This window comes from Phyllopteryx taeniolatus, chromosome 9, assembly GCF_024500385.1.
Source record: "Phyllopteryx taeniolatus isolate TA_2022b chromosome 9, UOR_Ptae_1.2, whole genome shotgun sequence".
NCBI lineage: Eukaryota > Metazoa > Chordata > Actinopteri > Syngnathiformes > Syngnathidae > Phyllopteryx > Phyllopteryx taeniolatus.
Window position 1 is genome coordinate 12,371,981 of NC_084510.1, and position 15,661 is coordinate 12,387,641.

The following is a 15,661-nucleotide window of genomic DNA, read 5'->3' on the forward strand; positions in this document are numbered from 1 at the left end:
CACCACAGGAAGAATGTTTGGAAGAAGCTGGATTTATTTCATGCCACTTTTTAGCATTGTATTGGAAAATAAGACTTCAAGACAAAAAGAAGAATAAAAACATGTTTTGCGATGGTTTATTTTTTGACTCTATGATGAGTCACCACATAGTGAGAATTACCATGCAAAGCCATTTCCAACTGAGAGACATAAAGTCAGTTTAGCAACACATTGCTACATCTGCGCAGCAAGCAGAAGCAAGCAAGAGACTTTGGAAATGTTTGTCCAGCATTTGGCATGGTTGTGTCCTGCTATCAAAACTGTTGGGTTTACTAAGAGCCATCAGCAAAAGTGACTCCAACTTGCCCTGTTCTCACATGGCTACACTGCAATTGCCTGCTCCAGTGAAGCCTATTGCAGTGTGGGGAAAGGTCTTCTCTTTCATGGACACACAGAGACACACACAGACACACACACACACCCTGACACATACTTATACACACTCACTTTTGCATTTGGCTGATTCACTTTACTGAAGCCTACAGACTGCATGATTTATCTGAGCCAATAAGTTGCACCTTACTGGGTGTTGCAAACTCACTCCAGCTCCTCCAACACTTCAGTCCGATCAGCCATTACTCTCAGGGCTAACATAAGGGCAGAGTACAACTTGATTTTTTTTCTACACTAACCAGGAACTAACAGATCATGACCACTGAGCTGGACTGACAACATCTTCAAAGCTAATGAGTCATTTTTCAAGAATTACTTGAAACATGATTTGAAATCCATGTTTCTTTTCTTTTCTTTCTTTTTTTGTCCTGTTCGGCTGTTAGGTTAAGCAGAATGGAAAATCTGTATCCCTTTTATGCCGGAACAGTTTTACTGTGTCACAGTGGCGTTTAAATCTTCCGCTGTGGTATTATAATTGAGGTTTATTGAGAATCAGACTTGATCAGTCGGACAGAACAATGTTTCTCGAAGGGAGAGAGAAACAAAGACAAAAGACAAAGCAAGGAGCAGCCGTGGGCCATGAGAGGTCAGCCCCAACACCAAGCAGTCATCCAGCCCGGGGGCCCGGCCTAAGGAGCACCGCCATGCAAGTAAGCGAGACCCACCTCCCCCCATGTTACTATGACTGCCAGGTCATAGTAACCCAGTGGGACCCAGGAATCAATGTTTCTAACTTCTACCTTTAGAAGTCTTATGTCAATCTCTTATTTAAAGTGTTCAGTTCAAATATTTTTAGAACAGAAATATTGAGTTAATTTCAAAATCAGCCTTTGTAGCTCTTATTTCAAAATAAACCTTCTTAGCAAAACCTTCAACAATGATTAGAGCTATTTTTCTCAATAGCTCAATGGCTGGCACGGTGGATCTTAGTGCATGCTAGTGCATCTGGCTCACAGCCAACATGTTTCTTGGTTCCCATCTCAGTTCCAAAGTTTATATGCAGAGTTTGTTTGTTCTCCCATGTGGGTTTTCTATGTATACTTTTTTTCTTCACATTGCACATACAGTAAGTGTAAATGTGGCATTGTCTGTCTACAGTATGTGTGCCCTGTGACTGACTGTTAAACAGTCCAAGTCCCTGCTGCTCAGTCGAAATAGCCTCCACCTCACATGTAACCTTGAATAGGATAATTTAGAGGTGTAAATATATTTTTTGTGTGTTCATTACATTTTTTGAGGTTTAAATGTACTTTTTTGTGTTATGATCAGTGAAAAAAAACCTATTTTATTACCACTCCAAGATACGTATCTTGTGACTGAGCAAGATTGTATCACTTGAATTACGACTTACTTGAACCTATTAATGACTAGACTCGACTTGCTTGAAACTTGGTGGTGACTCGACTTGCTTAATTTTTTTCCACACTAACCTGGGACTTAACTTAGACTTGAAGGTTACGACTTGAGACTTGCTTGTGACTGACACATATGTACAAAATGTACACATCTGCAAAATGGAAAGAGAAAAAAATTGCTGAATATGTTTCCAATTACTAACATCTCAATTTGAACATCCTGTATGTCTCAACTCTTCTCTGCTCCTATCTTGCCCCCCAGCCACCTGTGATGTGAGCAGAAGAGAGAAGTACTGTATGTAGCAAGCCTATAACCAAAGTAGGCATCCATGCTTCAGAGCTGTCAGCTCCAATAGCCATCAATTCAGTATGAAAGCAAATGCATTGTCAGTTGTTGTCTCATGTCCTGGTGATACATTTTATTGTCTGTCAGATGAGCATAGCATTGTTCAGGGCAAGTTAAATATGTACTCTCATGGAATTGACAGCTGAAATACCTTTTAGCATACTTCTAATTGCACCCAATGAACTGGCTGACACTGTACATAACCACCCTCAGAGTGTAAATAGGGCATTGTTAAATGTAGTTGATTATGTGAAAATTGTCCTCACTGGAATGGCAAATGTAAATAATGACGTTTGCTTGACAATGCAGATGCTTTTTTCTTTGCAAGTGAAATTCAGAACTCTTTGATGTTGTTTGATTAGAACCCACTCTGATAGCTGGGCATTCATTACCTGACCACATAGCTCTGGATTTATGAACTTTGGATTTCCACGGCGGCACGGTGACCGACTGGTTAGAGCGTCAGCCTCACAGTTCTGAGGTGCGGGGTTCAATCCCTGTCCCCGCCTGTGTGGAGTTTGCATGTTCTCCCCGTGCCTGCGTGGGTTTTCTCCGGGCACTCCGGTTTCGTCCCACATCCCAAAAACATGCATTAATTGGAGACTCTAAATTGCCCGTAGGCATGACTGTGAGTGCGAATGGTTGTTTGTTTCTATGTGCCCTGCGATTGGCTGGCAACCAGTTCAGGGTGTACCCCGCCTCCTGCCCGATGACAGCTGGGATAGGCTCCAGCACGCCCGCGACCCTAGTGAGGAGAAGCGGCTCAGATAATGGATGGATGGATGGATGGATTTCCACGATAAAAACATCTAAGAAATAGTGTTATAACACAGTAACTCACTTATTAAACTACTGAAATTTTTTAAGGCAATATTGCTTTTTAAATTTTTGAATATTGTTGTCTTGTCAGTATGCTTGTATTGATTTCCCTGGTTTCTTTCAGTCCTGGTTGTTTCATTGTCATTTGCAGTCTGTTACTGAAAGTCATGTATCGCTCATCATGTTTGGTTTTATGCCATGTTAAGTTTACGCCAGGTGTTTCTTTGTTTCTTTGAACCTTGTTTTTGATGCTGTTGTTAATTTAGTATTTAGTTTCCCCTAGGCTTTGTTTGCCTCTTTTGAGTTTTTGAAAATAAAACCTTTTTGAGAGTTGTCCTGCATTGCCTGCTTGCTTTGCTGCTTTGGGGTCCAACATGTTGCAAACCCTGACAATTTCAAGCATATTTTTACAGGTACTTTGATTATGTGCAGTTATTTTCTGTCATTCATACACAAGAGTTATTTGAATTGTATTATAAACAATGCAACAATGACGAAATTAACTAGCGGTAACCAATAGCATAAATTGATTCACCTCAGGGATGAAAGTGATAGCTGGGGCTACTGCTTTTGCATTCTACAGAAAAAAAGTATTTGAATGTGGTATGACTTATCAAGGCCATAGTTGTTAGTATTTGCATAATGATAAAACTGCCAATTAACTGTTCAGCCTTTGACTAAACTTTTGTCTCACCTTGAATTTGTTATCATTATATATTAGGGAGATTCCACTAGCTTATCATACATTAAGAACCAAAGTTAAGTTCCTAACCCAATGGTGGGCTTGCCACACATTAACATTGCGGTCATTGGAAGGGCAGATGCTACTGAAGGGGAGATAATTGGTGGTGAGCTGTCTGAAATGCATAATTAGACAGTACAAGACACTCCTACTTTTCTCTTTTCCCCTGCTGCTCTGCCTAGTTACAGGGTGATCTGAGCAACTTACAATGAGCTTTGATCTGGGTTAAAGTTTTCTAAGCCCTTTCAGATAGCATCAATTTGCTTCAACATGCATCACTCTTGTGCTGTCTCATCTGGCACAGTGTGGCTATCTGCAAAATGTTCGACAGCATGCTGCAGGAGGTGTTACTTCGCTTCCTTTTTTTTTCTTTATTCTTCCCAACTCATGCCACTTTGTGATATCTGAGCTACATCGTTGATATTTACCCCTTAACATCATTATTATTTCTGAGCTCCTCAGGGAACATCATCTCAAACACAGAGAATGCCCGGACTCCTCCTTTTTGCAATATAGCTTCATTAAATCCAGTTTCATGCTATGAAATGTACGCCAAACACACAGAATCCAATTCGTTAAATAGCAATGCTGTGCTGTCGAGCAATTCATTGACCAAAGATTTTAGTGGTGACTAAAAATATGCATGTGCAAGTGATTTCTTCCCGGTTTCGAATATGATATGCAAATGGTTTTGAAATATGCTAATGGTTTTCCATTTATGATTTCTGGCAGGAAGAGGCCCACAAGGGTTTGATCTACGTCAGCTGAACACGCTCAAGACTGTAGAGATGATTGTGGACTTCAGGAGGCATCCTTCGCCACAGCTGCCCCTCACACTGTCCAGCTGCCTTGTGTCAACCATTGAGACCTTCAAGTTCCTGGGTATTACAGTTTCTCAGGACCTGAAGTGGGCGATCAACATCAGCTCCATCCTCAAAAAGGCCCAGCAGAGGATGTACTTCCTGCGGCTTCTGAGGAAGCACGACCTGCCACAGGTGCTGTTGAGGCAGTTCTACACAGTGGTCATCGAATCAGTCCTGTGTTCTTCCATCACAATCTGGTTTGGTGCTGCTACAAAAAAGGACAAACTCCGACTGCAACGGACAATCAAAACTGGTGAAAATATAGTCTGTACCCCAACTCACCCTTGAGGACTTGCACACTGCCAGAACTAAGACAAGAGCGTGCAAAATCCTCTCGGACCCTCCACATCTTGGTCACCAGCTCTTCCAGCTTCTTCCCTCAGGTAGGCGCTAACGAACAATGCAAACTAAAACCAGCAGACATTCCAACAGCTTCTTCCCTCTTGCCATCAACTTCTTAAATAGCTAACTTACAATTCCATTGCAACATGCTGCCAATTTTTTTGTCTTGAGTTTGTTGTCACATTTCTGTCGGGCCAATTATACATACTCGTGCACTCACTGTAGTAGTACCGCCACGCTGCACTATTTGCATATCTGTTGTTGACCAATACTGGCTACTCATGCCAGAGTAGCATCTGCACCACTTGCACACTGACTGAGGAGTATCTGCAACATTTGCACAATAGACATTGTCCCAGATTATTGCACTACTAGTCACTTTAAACTGCGTACATTCCTTGAAGTCTCGGCGCCCTTTGCACAATGGTCATTGCACCGGACTAATGCAATAGTCATTCAAACTGCTCGAGGACTCTGCATCTTTTTGCACATTTGTCAAAAAAACAAAAACAAAAAAATTGTTCCGGCATTACCAGATTACTAGCAACCTTTTATTGTTCAGCGACTGTTTTTCTCAATGTCTTTATGTCTCGAAAGTGTTCTCTGTCAATTGACTGTCTGTTGTCGTACTAGAGTAGCTCCAACTATCGGAGACAAATTCCTTGTGTGTTTTTGTGGATATACTTAGCAAAATAAATATGATTCTGATTCTGATTTAATGTCATCAGATGTGACCCTTGCATCATGGCACATTGCCATTGAAGCCTCTCCCCAGTCCCATAACCAGCAGCATGACTGTAATGACGGAGATTTAGGAGAACCCGACGTCATTTGATCCATTACAAGTGATCTCAACTAGACAGACGGGACAGGGATAAAATTGATAAGGAGGAACAGCAAATATTTACATTCTTGTACTTTTAGTAGGGCACTAATTACAAAAATGAGCATATGTAGCAAATGTGTTAGATACAGTATTTGTATATGGATGTGGTATTGTCCTCACAGTAAACTTTTAAAGCTGCATGACACATCATAGTACTAGAGTGTACAGTAAACTTACAGTACAACATACTTCCAATGTTTGTGCCAAGCTCTGAACAGGGAGCAATTTCCCTCCATCACACCCTATGCTCTCCTCTCTCCATCTGTTCCTGGGCCGAGGCAGGCTAAGGAGTCTGGGAGGGCTCCGAGCTGGAACAAGTCTATCTGCAGCAGCAGGCTTGGCCTCAGTGGACACGGAGGAGGCTCACACTGAATGCTCGAGCCCTCTCTTCGCCCGCACAGATGCAGATGACTTCGCTTCGCCTCCGCCTCTCTGCTGCACAATAATACCCTTTTGTAGCAAAGGGCAGAGTCCCAGCTTTGTCCAGTCAACCTTAATTTATGGCACACATATTCTGGATTCACATATTGTTGCTCAAGCTACAAAGAGAGGAGGAAGGGCTTGATAGAGGATTCTTCTTTGTTGGAGAAATGGTATAAATCATTCACCAGAACATGCCATCCACAACCTCACTGGCGCATTGATTTGTTGAACATGAAAGCGCAGTACTGAGTCAGATATAATTTCTTTGCTTCTCTCATCATTATGTTTTACAGATACAGCTTGCTTTAATTGGTGAAGCAGTTTGGCCTAACACTCAAAATAAACAAAATATAAATCTGGAGTCACATCTGGAGAAATTGAAGGAAGAAATATTCTTTATTCACCAGAGGGTAAATTTCCATTCACACTCTTGAGTGTCACCCTGCCTGAGAATGCCGCCCTGGGTGCCCAAATCAAAATCATTGGTTGTTTGTCGTCATTGATGGTGTAGTGGTACATTCGCCTGACTTTGGTGCAGGCAGTGTGGGTTCAGCTCCCACTAAGTAACGGTGCAAATGTGAGTGCAAATGGGTGTCTGTGTCTACTGTGTATGTGCCCTGCGACTGCCTATTGACCAGTTCAGGGTGTTGTCCTACTTTCGCCCGAAGTCAGCTGGGATAGACTCCAGTACCCTGCGACTCTGAACAGGATAAGCGTATTGAGAATGGATGGAGGGATGGACAGATGGTTGTTTGTCTATATGCCCTGCGATTGACATTCCAGGGTTTACCATAGTGATGTTACGGGTTGTGCCGAGTGTTCGAGGCGTGTGTCGAGTAATGAAGGGGGCGTGTCCGCAAAGCGCGTATCGAGGCTTGCTACATTTAGGGGAGGAGCCGAAGTTATAACGTCTGAAGCCTTGCTGTTTGGCTGGGACTGTTATTGAGGCTTATCAATTACATTTGTTGATCAAATACTGCATTTTCCACCGTTTCTTTTTTTATTCAAAGTGAAGGTATTTATTGTCTTCCCAGAAAGTAAGGTACAATAAAACCTCAATGAGAGAGGAAAAAATCCTGTACGCCAATTTATATAATCTTGCTCTTGAATGAATGACTTAAAACAAAAATTACGACAAACTGTTATTTCTAAATAAGCACTTTCAAAATCATCTGCCCTCTTAAGCCTATGCCATTTTCCCAAAGTGACAGAAAAACATTATACAGCCTGCCATACCAGTGATGAACATTTTAAGCACACAGAATTTGTTAAAAAAGAATATATGTTTCACTTTCTGTTGGGAAATTACTTGGTCAAACATTGTTTTGTAATACATAGTCATTCACAAGAGCCTAAAAGACACAAAAATGCAACATGAACTGTGAGGCAGATGTGCTAACCTGTCGTCCACCATGCCGGCCTCCATCATATTGGCGAAAAAACAAATAACAACAAAACATGCCATGCATTATTGTGTCATGTTCATAGTCCTGCAATGGCTCTCTGACATAATAAAGGGAGGAAATTATACTAGAGCAGATGGTGGTGGCTCAGGAGCGATTTATTAAATGCATTATTAATTATTTTCCACATCGTGTGCTCAGTTGGCTTCCTCAGGGATCAACTCTGATAAAGGTATTTGATCCCCAGAGTCTTTAGACTGTTCTTACACACACAGCTGTAAAGTTGCTAAGCAAATTTCAGCAATACAATAGTTATTTCCACAGACAACATATTCACTCTGGAGCTGTGTAAACCATTAGCATTTGGTAATATATGGCATGAGAAGTGAAGTATTTTATTTTGTGTCAACTCAGGACTTTCTTTGTGAACTTTACATGTTCCTCTGTGAGTGTGAAGGTTTACGTTGTACAACCACCAACCGCCACAGTCCAAAACCATTATTAAATCACCTGAAGACTTAAATGTCCTTAAGTGTTAATGTAAGTGTGAATGGTAGTCTTTCCAGTTTAGGGTGTACACCACCTCTCACCCAAGTCACCTGAGACTCCAGTTTCCATGTGATGGATGAATAATATGTCTTCACCTATCCCCACTGGCTGAGAGTGATTTTTAGCAGAATATATTATTTTCAAATAATCCTTGTATGTGAATTAGTTGGGGCGTGATTCAGATTTGTTATGGAGTGTTGGTATTAGTACACAGAGCTCATACAAGGACAGTGACCAGATAGTGCATTTTGAAAGTATTATAGTTAATTTGTTTTGTTTTGTCCTGTTCAGCTGTTAGGTCAAACAGAAAGGAGGATCTGTATCTCTTTCATGCCGGAACAGTTTTACTGTGCCAGAGTGGAGTTTTTAAGCTGCCACTATGATTCTTTGTCTTTTGAAGGTTTTTTTATTGAAAATTTCAGTCTGACAGAACTAAGTTTTAAAGGGGAGTGACAGAAATAACAAAGGGGAGAGACAGTGAAAACATAACAAAATAATATAGGAAGAGAAGATAATAAAAGACAGGACATTAGCTGTAATAAAGATGAGGAAAGTAAATCATTATACTATATGCCTAGTACAATGACACATTAGCATTGAGGGTTGCATGAGGCAGTAGTGTTACACTCTTTGAAGGAAGATCAGGGCAATATACGTAGGACAGGGCAGGAGGGGAAGCATGCAAGACAGATGTAGTGGACTCGGCTTTACTGAAGTGTGGTGGGAGTGGCTATGTAAATTCTAAACATCTTAAGAAATGCAGCGCAAGTGAGGGATACCCAGGAAGTTCGCATAGTTATGAGTTATTTATTGCAATGAGTGAGTGGGCCCACACCAAGCGAATAAGTCCCAGAGGTGAGTATCTGCGGACACAGCCAAGTGAATTGATGCCGTCTTGCATGCACAATAACATTCAGAAGTGACCTGTAATTGCTGCGCTTGCATCACGGGGCTTGTGGACCCCATCCCACCCAGCCGAGAGGCGGGGTCCGCCCCAGGAACCTGTCTGAGAGCGGCCCAGTGGACGGGATACCACCCACACCGAAGGACCCAGGGTGGTCCACCGGCCCCACTAAGGCGCCCCAAAACCGGCTGCCCGGAGGAGGCGGCAGTGGCCCAAAGCCAAACCTGTACCCCCACCCCCAGGAGAGCGAGACACCCCCCCACCAACCCACAGGGCTCACCAATGCAGCGTCTAGACCGGGTACCAGCACTGATGCCCGGTCTGACGCCCGAACCCCCTCCACCCCGACCCCCGCAACCATGAGTATTTGTGTGTGCACGGATGTAATAATAATATATATATACATACATATAATATACGGTAGTTCATTTGTAAGATTTCCTACAAGATTCTTATGAAAATATGATGCATCTAACCAGGCAAAGCTACTACTTTAATGTCAAATTCAGTATACACAAGCGGTGGGAGTAAGTCAGATATGTGCAAGTCACAAGCAAGCAAGCAAGTCCCAAGTCACTGTGGGAAAAAAAAAATCAGTCGAATCAAGTCAAGTCGACTTGCCACTAAATTTCAAGCAAGTTGAGTCAAGTCATTACTTGGTTTAATTAAGCAAGTCGCATGTCAAGTCATACGACTCCAGTCGCAACATTTATTGGAGTGATAATAAAATGTTTTTCACAAATCATAACACTAAAAAAATGAACAACTGAAATTATGATTGATTGAATTTATTGCACTGAATTGTTTTAAAGTTGTATTTCAAACTTAATTTAACTCAACTTTATTTCTGAACAAACTATGCTGTGTATTTTGTGGTGACAGCCTTGTAACTCCTACAGTTCTTAAGAGAACACAAAAGCCAAGACTGTTTTCTGTTGGTAAAATATAATCACGTGTACCTAATGGGCTAATGGAGAATGCAAGAGATTCGTAATTAAGGGAATAATACGTGACATAAAAATGTTGCCATCCTTCCAAAAAAAGTAATTGAAGAAAATCTGCATTCCTCCTGTGTCCTCGACTTTAATTAAATCACTCAGTCAGGTTCATTTGTTTAGACGCACTGACTCTGGACAATTTACAGTTGCCATTAGATTAAAGGTTATGTTTCATATGCTGTGGTCTCAATTTTAAAAACACAGTGCAGAGAGATTTATCACAGAGCCGACACAACAGATGACATTTTAATGGCGACACTTCAATAAACACGTTTAGTAGTATGAAAGTTATATTCACATGAAGCTACAGTACTCCCCAAGTGTACTGTACTTACTAATGATGGAACACACTTTTGTCAACGACTTTTTTTTAATCTCCGTGATCGTAATGCAAAGTGATCCCCACCTTGCACCTTCTAGCACCGAATCTTCCTTCATGCCTGCAAACGCCTCCTCCCTTTTTTTGTTTAAATCTCCACAATCGACCGTGAGCAACACCGCTTCACTTTATATTTTAGGAGCTACTTTCTGCTGTAGAGTGCACACCGCTTCGCCTCATTAGTAAAAGAGACGGAAAAAAAGTTTTGCATGCCTATGAACCGAAAGGAAAGGTTCAGACAATTATCATAAACCGTCCGACCCCTAGTTGCGTTACGTAGCTGTACTTAAACATTCACAATCACATCATTTTTTTTTTTTTTATCATCCCAAAACTAGTCTATGAAACTAAATGTTTGGCCAGCTAGCTAAACAGTGAAATTAGCTTACCTGTCTTTGTGAGTTTTGTTGTGACGGAAGTTCGACAACGTTCTTGTGTCTTTAATACGCGAGTTCCAAACCATGCAGGCTGCCATCCTCTTTTTGTAGACTTCATCGACAACATAATCTTTGAATCCAAGTTTTATTATCTTTGGAGTTCCTTCCATCGTTCTTCATGCAGGTGGCCACTTCACACTGGCAAGTGAGAAACAATGTAGACTGGGATGCCAGGTTCGTGCGAATGACCCCCCTCCCCCCCAAAAAATTTCTTTCTTTCTTTCTTTCTTTCAAAAAAGGCAAACTGTCTTAATTAAAATGCATATTTCCAGTTATATATGAGATGACTTGTCAAGTCATGTAGTTCAAGACAAAGTCAAGTCATGTCTCTTGACTACCAAGGCTAAAGTCAAGTCATGTCTTAAGTATTTGGCAAGCAAGTCGCAAGTCATAAAACTGGCAACTCGAATCGACTCGAGTCAAGTCATTTGACTCGAGTCCCCCCATCTCTGGTATACACATATACGTACTACTGTATTTACAGACTTTAACATGGAGTCTAATGCCCCTATGTAGCCTGGAAGCAACAATTTTGTCTCCTGCCACCTGCTGCAGTATGTTGCTCCACACTACCAAACATATGCATGCAGGCATACCTGCACACACGCATGTACGTACGCACGCGCATGCACGCACGCACTCACATATGCACAGACAGAATGACACACGCGCACATACACACACACACACACACACACACACACACACACAAACAAATACAGGTTGCTCAGGACAGGAGTGTCACGAATCCACATCTCTCGCAACCCAAGTTCATGGTCTGCTGCTCCCACAAGCAGACTATCATCTCCAAACACCTTGCTCGATATTCTGCTCCCTGTGAGTGATTTATGGAGGACACTGATTTTACCAGAGTACTGTTTTGTTTCTATTTAAACAGTTGAATCGGACAGACACCCTGCTTGAGTCACAAATACAGGCACAGCAAGAGCAAATTGATACATGTTAACATCACTTTGAGTCATACTTACAAGACCACATTAAAATGTGTCACCATTTTGTGTTCTTCGATGAAGTCAAACTACTTTGAATCAATAATTTACACCGCACCTCTGATTTGTCTGAAACAGACATGGAGCATTTATTGAATTGGGATACTTGCACTGACATGTTTCTTTATGAATTGTTTCAGCTCGAAGATTAAATGACAAATTTTTTTTCCCCAGGAGTTAAGGCATGAAAACAGGTATCACACAGCAACCGCAAGAATGAGAAACGACCAAGGGTGGTGATGAATACTGAAAATACCTTTTGTGTTTCTGTCTTTCTCCCTATCTTTCACCCAGACATGGCCTGAACTGCAGTTGAACTGAGTCTCATGGGATTCTCACTCCGCCAGATCGTAAGATGGCTGACCCAGCAGGAAAGAGAAAAGAAGTGAAGACTTGGACGGGTGAAATGCAGAGGAATAAAAGGAGAGATGGGGGACGCAGGGGCATTACTTCAGAACATGACAGAAATCTGGGACCCACTGATGCATGCAGGCTGCATCGGAATAAAAAAAAAAAAAAAAACCTCTCAACTTGCTCACCTCACTCTTCATGAATATACAGTATATCCGATATTCCGGTTACCAATAAAACTATTGCCACAATTATTAGATTTAAGATGTCCTATTTGTCTAGTCATTGGCAAACTCAATCTAAAATCAGAAAGACCTACAGTAAGTTCAACCACCTGTCTCCAGTTCCTCAGCTGCAGACAGAATAATAATACAAAACTTCTCATTTGTTTTGTCATTTATTGATTGTAGTAGTCTGTACTGTATTTCATTTAGAAAAATGCAACAATCTTCTCCCTATCACTTCCAAATGTTCTTGTCTCTGTCATAGTTGTACTACCCGATGAATTAAGTACACAGGTCAACTCAGCTACATGTTTTGGTTGCATTCGATGATTTGAGACAATTTGGAATAAATGCTATTTTAATCCAGGAATTGAGTGCTATCACCAGTGTCTCCAAAGAGGGAGCTGCCAAACCTATGTTTGAGTCAAATCTCCACTTCAACCACAAGAAGAAAATACTTTCCACCAATAGAATCTGAGAAGCCATTATGTTCATTTACAGTTGGAATTTTTATGGACATAGTATTGTGATTGAAAAGGCTTAAAGTAAGAATGGAGTTTCCAGCAAACCAACACATCAACAGTGCATTCACAGACATTTCACATGAATTCAGGAATTTTTTTATTTAAAAGTTGAAGCAAGATCTGAAAAGACATTTCAGTGACTGCTTGTATGCCACCATAATGACCAAATCGGTGTAGTTACACCTTCACCCTAGTGTATCGTTGTCTGATGCAGTCCAGTTCACCACTCTCAACTATACAATAACAAATATATGTTTTAAATAATACCACTGTTGGACCAGTGTCTGGCATAACATACTTACAGGTAACTGTTTTCTAATTCAGTTGTCTTGACTTGGATGCAACACATTCCAGTTATGATAATAATAATGCTCAGTAATGGATTCACACCAAAGTGGCAATAATTTAATGATGTTAATAATATGGTGTCCCTCTCATGGTGACACCTCTTCATGCTGTGTATACAATATATTGTACTTGATCACATTTTTTAAACCATAAAAAAGATAGAGGAAGAGTTAAGGAAGAAGCAGGTTGTTAAAGAGAGAGGATGCTGCAGAGAATTCAATGGAATGTGTGGATATTTGAAAGGAAGCTGCCGGCTCCATTCATTTGAACGTACATTCTGGTCACAAACTTTGCTTTTTCATGCACAGGCACATTATACATTATGAAAACAACATTTGATGCTTTACATACTATTTATACAGCTTGAGCCAAGGAAACGCGGCGGCACGGCTTGCAAACCCGGAAATGTATTTTCACCGTATGGGAAAGCTCCTGTGCATTTTGATTTAATGTAAAACGGGACGTGAAGACGGCGTGCAACGGAGATTAAAATTTGTAATCATGTCAAAACCAGTGGCCGACCAATCGGCCGCTCATGGAAACAGTTGCCAAACCACGCACACTGCGCCTTAGTTCAGTCGGGTTCGACGGCAGTGCTCGGTGTGCGCCAGCCTTAACCACCATAATCCTTAACTCATCCTAAACTGCCTTAACCCCAACCCTACTCCTTAACCTAACCATAATAAACTCATTTGTTTTTTGTTTTATTTTGTACAAATGTGATACATATTTGGGATGGACATCTCGTTACATCTGCTTAGCCTACCTTACCGCGATGCAGGAACCAATCATGTTGAAGCAGGGCGGGTTTTGCCGAGAAAGGTCGTGGGATTTCTAAGAATGTCTGTGAAATGGGACGTTCCCCTTCCGGGTTTTCTCAATTGTAATTTGTTTTGGTTTTTGTTCATTTGTTTTCTGAAAAGTAAAAAGGTTTTGGTTTTCTAAATGTAAATGTGTTTCACAATTTGTTATATTGTTTTGCACTTCCAGGCCACCGTACCTTTTCCTGCTATCACTCATTTTCATAACTATTCCTTATCAGCATGTTAGCGTTTTCTCTTGGCCCCTTGCACAATTTCTCACTCATCTTCCTTCCTCCGTCTGTGTGCTGCTGTGTGTGTGCTCCCGCCCCTCCCCATCTCTCCTCGGTGCAGTCAGTGAGAGAGAGAGAGAGAGAGAGAAAGAGAGAGAGAGACAGACAGACAGACAGACGGTGCCACACATATTGGCCAATCACGTGCAGGCTCACTCTTCAGTGAATGATGAAAGCGGCTCCCAATCACGAACCGCTGTCATCGTTCGTTTCAAAGAGCAGTTTCGTTCGTGACCGACACATCATTACTATTTAGAGAGTCACTCTATGGAGGTCTAACATGGATTTATAAAAGTGTCAACTTAATTTCAAAAAACACATTGGTTCTGTCATACGAATGTCCAGAAAAGCCCTCTCTCACAGCTACTTCTGTTTGACCCAGTTTTATATGCGCTTCGTCCATATTTGGCAAAGATCACCCACCCCCTGATTGGTTGCCTCCGTGTAGAATACCCAATTGTGAGAGCATACGTACATGTTTGTTATGTTGAGAGCACTGGCTTGGGAGTGGAAAGGGAAGGCAGAGATCTTCGCTTGTGACGTAGATAAGCTCGAGAAATTCAAATGACTTGATTTCAGGCCTCCCGGCACAAAAGCCTCTGGAACTCAGGAATGCGTGGACAATTAAATTTTTATTTTTTTTTCACGTTTACTAAGGCAGCATAGAGCCACATTACATCCCAAAAAGTAGGAAAAAGTTGGTTTGGTGAAATATGCTACCTTTAACTTAAATTTTTAATTAAAAAAAAATGCACAAAAAATCAAACCTTGTATTTATTTCAAAATGAAGATTTAAAGAAGAGCTTTGTGGCTCTGAAGGTTGCAGTCATTTCAGGGGTGGTTGGGGGTTAGTATCACATGAATTAAAGGAATTTGTTGTTTTATCTAGTGCTTCTTTTTAATGTCACATTAATGAAGTTGATGATTAATAGATTGGTGATGGTCTTGACAGGTATTGATGCAATACCCCGAGTCGGGCCAATCTGAGACCAAGACTAAACCAAGAGTTTTGGGAGTTGAGTCAGAGACAAGACCAAGACCGGTCTCAAGTGTTACAACACTAAAAACCACCGTACCATACCATGTTGACATAATGACAGATGTGCACAATTTAGTGCAGTTTAGTGTAACTATGAGTCTAAACTTCAAAATCTCAGACGAACTAATGGATTGGACTACAAGGTAGCGCTTCAAAGTAATATTATGAAAAATACGTCATGTTAGAGACTATGG

At 41.2% G+C, this 15,661-nt stretch overlaps 1 long non-coding RNA gene across 1 annotated transcript; it reads left to right on the top strand.

Moving 5' to 3' along the window:
* Window positions 1–707: 707 nt before the first annotated feature.
* On the top strand, window positions 708–12,703 carry LOC133484006 (uncharacterized). The gene is made up of 3 exons (XR_009790270.1): window positions 708–1,082; window positions 4,427–4,940; window positions 12,183–12,703. It is a non-coding gene; the product is annotated as an uncharacterized LOC133484006 (long non-coding RNA).
* The last annotated feature ends 2,958 nt before the right edge of the window (window positions 12,704–15,661 follow it).